Raw genomic sequence first — 8,110 nt, 5'->3', positions numbered from 1 at the left:
AACAATGAAAGAACCCTCATGAGACCAAAAAAAGAAGATAGAAACATTTTTGTAATTTTGTAGATCACAAGCATGACACATGTTTCAAATGGCAACTTTCTGGCTTTCAGAAACACTAAAATAAATCAAACGAAAAGTAACAATTACACCAAGCAGAGGGGGGAAAAAATAAGGAATCACTCAATTTTGAGGGGAAAAAATTGAATCATGAAAAAACAACACCAAAAGAACACATGAACACACCACAAGTACTTTGCTGCACCACCACTGACTTTTATAACAACTCGCAGTCTCTTAGGCATTGACTATATGAGTGAAAACAGTACTCTTCATCAATCTGGCTCCAGCTTTGGCTGCTTTTGCCAAATCAGGTTTGTAGATTTGAGCCTTGTCACGCACAAATTTCTTCAACTTCCACCAAAGATTTTCAGTCTGATTGGGATCCAAAGCCATGACATTGCCCTTATGATCCCTGTTTTCATGACAAGCACGTGTAACCCGGATTATGGCATGAGGCAATGGGGAGTGGACATAACCAAAATCTATATTGACTAAAAGAGTAGCGTCGTTAAAAATTGCTTAATTAAACAGATCTGAATATTGCCGTGGCCCGACCGAATCAGGGCACAAAATACTAGTGGGGTGTCAGCGAATGGGAGGTGCAGTTTTTCCACCTTCGTGACGCCACGAACGTGCGGCACAAGCCATCTCGGTCTCTTTTTCTGACGGGACCTGAACGCTAGCGGACGTATTCTTCGCCGTTGTGAGGAAGTGTTTCGGGAGAAAGAGAGTCATTCTACGCAGCGAGTGTGCTTAGAGGCTTGAATGTGTTATGCGCATTTCGTTTAAAATCAATTGCTTGCTAAAACGTAGTCACTTTCCTTAGACCTCGAGTACTGTACGTGGCTAACGTAGCTGTTAGCATTCCGTACCGCGGGGATTTCGCCGACCGTATAACATCGTCGGAGTATCGTTCAACATTCTTCTGGTGAGTGTACATGAATGTTAATAACGTCTCACAGTACTTGGAATTAAGTAGTTAATATTAATTACTGTAGTTATATTATTGTCGGCTCTCGTGTGCTCTCGGCCCTATTAGGCCGGGTCTTTTTGTGGAGTTCTAATTGAGGACAGCGCTGGGATTAGCGTGCCTTCAGTGGAGTGGATTCCATTACGGTGCCCTGACGTCCAAAAGTGCTGGAAAAGGGGGTACAGTGGTGGTGGCGAGCCAACCAAAGAACATACAGTATATTACATTTGATAAATTTTAATTTATTTTATTTGTGTTGGTGATGTTTAGAAGAATTTATTTTGTACGTCAGGAGTTGACAAGAACATTTTGTTTTTAGTTATTTCATTCCGATTGAAAGGAAAAAAAGGCGAAACTCACACCGGTGTTGCGAAAGGTGATCACCAATTATTTTGCTTGAGGGAAAGGTCAACTAAGAGGTTGAGACTAAATTGGATTTATTTACTTTCTTTTTTTTCACTGTGGTTGTCGTGATAATAATATTGTTGTCCTGTGTTTATGTTTGATATAAAAGTTGATTGTTTTTACAACTGTTGTCTTGTTTCTTTGCCCATGCCACCCCCTCAATGGTGGCATCATTGGCTCCAGTGAATCAAACCTAGTGTCCCCTTACTGGTCCAAGTAGAAACCCGTTGTCTGCCCATAGTGTTTTACCATTTCCAGCAATTATAAAACAGACGTAGCCCTTGTTACACATGTATCCAACACAAAGTGCAGTCTGTGTGCATGGGTGGAGGTTTCTTTCTTCTTTCTTTCTGTAGGTAGAATTGGTAGAATAAGTAGTCTTTTCCCAGCCAATCCTCCAGCGACCAACCCAATTCATCAAAATCAAATGTGCCGTATTTGATGTGACGGTAAGAGCAATCGAATCGCTTGCAAGTAAACTGCAAGATCTCCCCTTGAGGAAGATGTAGTCGGCCGTGCACCTGACAAGGGCAATTGGAGACTGCCTTGTACCCTCCATCGTCCATCTGTGTAACCCTCCACAATACTGATGGGGACGCTAGATAATTTTTTAAAAGTTCCATCCATCTATCCATTTTCCACTGCTTATCTGGGGTCGGGTCGCGGGGGCAGTAGCTTTTGGAGGGAAGCCCGGACTTCCCTGTCTCCAGCCACTTCTTCGAGCTCTTCCTGGCGGATCCCGAGGCGTTCCCAGGCCAGCTGGGTGACATAGTCTCTCCAGCGTGTCCGAGGACGCCCGGGGTCTCCTGCCAGTGGGACATGCCCGGAACACCTCACCAGGGAGGCGTCCAGAAGGCCTCCTAATTAGATGCCCAAGCCACCTCATCTGGCTCCTCTCGATGTGGACGAGAAGTGGCTCTACTCTGAGCCCCTCCAGGATGACCGAGCTTTTCAGCTATCTCTAAGGGAGAGCCCGGACACCCTGCGGAGAAAACTCATGTTGGCCGCTTGTATCCGTGATCTCGTTCTTTTGGTCATGACCCATAGCTCGTGACCATAGATGAGGGTTGGGACGGAGATCGACCGGTAAATTGGGAGCTTTGCCCTTTCGCTCATCTCCTTCTTTACCACGACTGACTGATACAACATCTGCATCACAGCAGACGCTGCACCGATTCGCCTGTTGGTCTCTCGCTCCCTCCTGCCCTCATTCGTGAACAAGACCCCAAGATACTTGAACTCCTCCACTTGGGGTAAGATCTCCTCCCCGACCCAGAGGGGGCACTCCACCCTTTTCCGACTGAGGACCATGGTTTCAGATTTGGAGGTGCTGATTTTCATCCCAACCGCTTCACACTCGGCTGCGAAACGCTCCAGTGAGAGTTGGAGAGCCCTGTTTGAAGGAGCCAACAGTACCACATCATCTGCAAAAAGCAGGGATGCAATAATGAGGCCACCAAACCTAGAAATTCTGTCCATAAAGGTGATGATCCAACCGTCACTGGAAACGATTCCGACTTATTGCCGGCAATGCGAACCAAACTCTGACATCGGCAGTTTCGGGACTGAACAGCCCGTATCAGGGGGCTCGGTACCCCATACTCCCGAAGCACTCCCCACAGAACTCCCCGAGGGACACGGTCAAACGCCTTCTCCAAGTCCACAAAATACATAGACTGGTGGGTGAGTTCCCACGTACCCTCTCGGACCCTGCTACGGGTGTAGAGCTGGTCCACAGTTCCACGGCCGGGACGAAAACCACACTGCTCCTCCTCAATCTGAGGCTCGACTTCATGATGGACCCTCCTCTCCTGCACCCCTGAATAGACCTTACCAGGGAGGCTGAGGAGTGTGATTCCTCTGTAGTTGGAACACACACTCTCCTTAAAAAGAGGGACCACCACCCCGGTCTGCCAACCCAGAGGCACTCTCCCCCTGATCATGCGATGTTGCAGAGGCGTGTCAACCAGCACAGCCCCACAGCATCCAGAGCCTTGAGGAACTCCGGGCGGATCTCATCCACCCCTGGGGCTTTGCCACCGAGGAGCTTTTTAACCACATCGGTGACTTCATTCCACAGAGATAGGCGAGCCCACCTCAGGGTCCTCAGACTCTGCTTCCTCCAAGGAAGGCGTGTTGGTGGAGTTGAGTTCTTCAAGGTACTCTGCCCACTGGTTCACCGAGTCGAGGTCAGCAGCACCCCAACCCTCTGTAGACAGTGTTAGTGGTGCACTGCTTCCCCCTCCTGAGACGTCGGATGGTGGACCAGAATTTCCTCGAAGTCGGCTTCCATGGCCTCACCGAACTCTTCCCACGCCCGAGTTCTTGCCTCGGCGATCACCGAAGCTGCGTTCCGCTTCGCCAGTCGATACCTGTCAGCTGCCTCTCGGGTCCCACAGGCCATAAAGGCCCGATAGGACTCCTTCTTCAGCTTGACGACATCCCTTTGTGCTGGCGTCCACCAGCGAGTACGGTTGCTGCCACGATAGGCACCAAACACCTTACGGCCACAACTCAGATTGGCTGCCTTAACAATAGAGGTGCGGAACATGGTCCCCTTCGGACTCAATTTTCCCAGCATCCCCCGGGACATAGGAAAAGCTCTGCCGGAGGTGGGAGTTGAAACGCTTTCTGACAGACGCTCCCAACAAACCCTCATAATACGTTTGGGTCTGCCAGGACGGACCGGCATCTTCCCCCGCCATCTGAGCCTACTCACTACCAAGTGGTGATCAGTTGACAGCTCCGCCCCTCTCTTCACCTGAGTGTCCAAAACATGCGTCCGCAACTCCGATGATACAACCTCAAAGTCAATCATCGAACTGCTGCCCAAGGTGTCCTGGTGCCAAGTGCACACAAACCCCTCCACCACGGTAAGGTATTTTTTAAGTTAACAATTATAATCCAATCAATGATTTGATTTCTAGAGTGATTCTGCGGAACTGTCCCACGTTGGTACCCAATGACATCAACCATACATGTATGTGAATATTTCAACCTGCACCTCCATCAAATTAAACAAAATTGCATTATACCACCTGCGCACAGAGCAAGACTTCCCTTTCATTGAGCCTAAAATGTAGTAGTCTTTGTAACAGTTCGTGGACAAACTACAGTGATGTGATCCCACAAACATAGACGCAAATAAAATACATAACAAAATATTTATTTAAGGAAGAACGAAGGATCAAACAGTAAAACCTGGAATCACATGCGATAAAAAGCCGGACAACGAAACTAGAACAGAAAGCACTAACCCAAATTGTTAAAAATTAATACTGTACTGTATACCAGAAATAAGATAAGATAAGATATCCTTTTCGTCCCACAATGGGGAAATTTACAGCCTCCAGCAGCAAGAATGTATGGAGAAAGAAGAAAGGAGAAAGAGAAAAAAAAACAACAACAAACATCTTTCAATTAAATACAATATGAACACAAATGGATAAATCGCAGTACTATTTACAATTTACCTTCCCATCATTTACTTATTATTATTATTATGATTGTTATTTTTTATTCATCAGCCTGACATCAGTCGGTAGGAACGAGCGTCGGTATATCTCCTTCTTGCAGCGCGGGTGTAACAGTCTCTGGCTGAAGGAGCTACCAAGTGCTGTCAGGGCGGGCTGGAGGAGGTGGGAGGGACTGGCCATCATAGCTTTTAGCTTAGTTAGCATCCTTCTGTTGCCCACCTCCTCCAGAGTGTCAAGGGAGCAACCCAGGACAGAACTGGCCTTCCTGACCAGTCGCTCCAGTCTCTTTCTGTCCCGGGCCGAGATGCTGCCTGACCAGCAGACAATGCCATAATGGATGGCCGAGGCCACCACCGAGTTATAGAACGTCTTAAGGAGTGACCCCTGAACCCCAAAAGACCTCAGTTTCCTGAGTCTTTCCTTTCCTAATCAGGGTGTCCGTGTTTGTGGACTAGTCCAGTTTGTCGTTGAGAAGAACACCAAGGTACTTGTAGGAGGTCACCCTCTCTATGTCCATACCCTGGATGTTCATTGGTGCTGGTGAGGACTTTTTCCTGCAGAAATCCACAACCAACTCCTTAGTTTTCCTCGGGTTGATGTGGAGGAGATTCTGCTGGCACCAGTACACAAAGTCCTTTGTCAGTCCCCTGTACTCCCGATCATCCCCTTCTGTAATGAGGCCAACAATCGCAGAGTCATCGGAGAACTTCTGAAGGTGGCAGTTTGGAGTGTCATGTCTGAAGTCCGAGGTGTAGAGGTTGAACAGGAATGGAGCCAGAACAGTCCCCTGCGGCGCTCCAGTGCTGGAGAGAAACCGGTCCGACTCACAGCTCTGCAATCTCACGTACTGCGGCCGATTTGTGAGGTAATCTATGATCCATGCTGTGAGATGGTGGTCCACTCCGGCGTTCTGCAGTTTGCCTCCCAGCAAATTGGGCTGGATGGTGTTGAAGGCACTGGAGAAATCAAAGAACATGATTCTCACAGTGCTCCCAGCCTTCTCCAAGTGTGACAGCACTGAGTGGAGGAGGTAGATAATGGCGTCTTCCACGCCGATGCCAGGCTGATAGGCAAACTGCAGCGGGTCCAGTGACGGGCTCACCAGCGGTCGAAGGTGGGCGAGGAGGAGTCTCTCCAGCATCTTCATCAGGTGAGACGTCAGCGCCACCGGTCTGTAGCTGTTCAGCTCCTTAGGGTGGGGGGTCTTGGGCACTGGGACCAGGCACGAAGTTTTCCACAGCTGTGGAGCTCTGCCCAGCTTCAGGCTCAGGTTGAAGATGTGCTGGACAATGTTACACAGCTGGTCAGAGCAGGTCCTGAGGAGCCGGGAACTGATCTTGTCCGGACCTGCTGCCTTCCTCACATTCATCTTCCTCAGTTGGTTCCTTACCTGCTCTGTTGTGACGGACTTACATACTTACGAAACCGGAAATAACACGAACAAGAGCGACTATGGACAAGAGCAAGAAGGTCTAGAAAATATCACTTTAGGAAGTACAATGAGCAAGGTCAATAATCCGACAGATGTGACAACTTGGCAGTCCTTAAATACTTGGCAAGGGTTTGATTGGGAACAAGGATCAGGTGCACCTGCTGTAGGGAAAGACATTTCAAAACAACAAACACAAAAAGAACATCACAGTATACCTTTTGTCAATTTGCAGATGCGCCGGGGGACATGGCAGGAATGCCCAGCGCGTCTACCAAATTGACAAACATGCTGAATTAGACCAGTTCCACGGCATGAAAATGATAATGCATCTGTTTTTACGCTGGGTTACAGAACTCCTTTCTGTTACCAAGTTGACAGATGAGTGAGGAGCAAGGTCCCGGTAATTCCGTGTGCCTGAATGCCCAAAGTGGCGCAACATGGCCCCAACCATCATAGATGAAACTTGTGCCGGCATGAAAATGAATATATGCCTGTTTTTACGCTAGTCTACCTAAATATGGCTCTATGTGTCTTTCTTTGTGGAATGTTTTCACAGTTTTTGCTCTCTAGCTACATGCCTTGTCATCTTCTTCTTGTCCTTTCGGCTTGTCCCTTTTCGGGGTTCCCACAGCGACTCATTAACTTCCATCTTTCCCTGTTCTCTGCATCCTCTACTCTGACTCCAACTGCTTGCATGTCTTCCCTCGCTGTATCCATGAATCTCCTCTTTGGCCTTCCTCTCTGTCTCCTACCTGGTAACTCCATCTCTAACAATCTCCGACCAATGTATCCAGTGTCCCTCCTCTGTACATGTCCAAACCATCTCGGTCTGGCCTCTCTAACTTTTTCTCCAAACATCCCTGTCTGAGTTGTCCCTCTGATTACCTCATTTCTGTCCATGTCCTTCCTTGTCACTCCTAAGGAGAATCTCAGCATCATTAAGCATCTTTAAGCTACATGCCTTGTCATATTGGAACATTTTTTCATCATTCTCAAATGTGCTTTCAATTGATGGGATACGAAAAGTGTCCAAAATGTCTATGGAAATGTGTGCATTTATTAAAGATTTAATTACCGCCATCTCCCCAGTGCATTCACTTGACATGCAGCTCCAATAGGATCAATGACTAAGGAAATGTGCGCAATTTCTTCAGGCAGTCGTACCAGCATCATTACTTTGCCCAGAACAGATTCACGATGTGTCACTGAATCTGACTTTCATCCATGAGTCCTCCTCCTTCATCCACTGAAACCTGTTTTGTTTGGGGTGTGTGTGTGGCGGGGTCAGTTTAGGTGTTAATGATGGTTTTTGTTTAGCTTTTTGGACATAAATACATTTCCTTTCAGCGATTTCTGACAGTTCAGTTTCAAATGTTGAATCCAATTTACTCCCATTTTTTCCTCATTTGTTCTGTTGTGCTTTTTATGTTCTTCAAGACATTATGCTTTACATCTTCTGCTGTGATGATTTGATGTCTTCCTAAGTCTTGTCTCTAACAACCTTCCCGTGTTTTTTGCACTTGGTCCAGATTTTAGACACAGCTGACTCGGAACAACACATTTTTTTTGGAATGATATGTGATGATTTACCTTGATGATGAAGTTTGATAATCCTCTCCTTGATTTCAATTGACATCTCTCCTGTCGGAGCCATGATTCATGTCAGTCCACTTGGTGCAGCAGCTCTCAAAGGTGTGATCGCTCCTGTTGAACTGCAAACTAATGTGATGCAGGTGTCAGTTTGGGAAATGTACATTTACATGAGGA

The 8,110-nt window shown here is 47.3% G+C and overlaps 1 long non-coding RNA gene across 1 annotated transcript; it reads left to right on the top strand.

Moving 5' to 3' along the window:
* Positions 1-795: 795 nt before the first annotated feature.
* On the top strand, positions 796-1,194 carry LOC127600394 (uncharacterized). The gene is made up of 2 exons (XR_007962338.1): positions 796-988; positions 1,100-1,194. It is a non-coding gene; the product is annotated as an uncharacterized LOC127600394 (long non-coding RNA).
* The last annotated feature ends 6,916 nt before the right edge of the window (positions 1,195-8,110 follow it).

This window comes from Hippocampus zosterae, chromosome 5 (genome assembly GCF_025434085.1).
Source record: "Hippocampus zosterae strain Florida chromosome 5, ASM2543408v3, whole genome shotgun sequence".
In the NCBI taxonomy this organism is placed as follows: Eukaryota; Metazoa; Chordata; class Actinopteri; order Syngnathiformes; family Syngnathidae; genus Hippocampus; species Hippocampus zosterae.
Note: the sequence above shows the minus strand (reverse complement) of the source record. Positions and strands in the feature narration are given on the sequence as shown.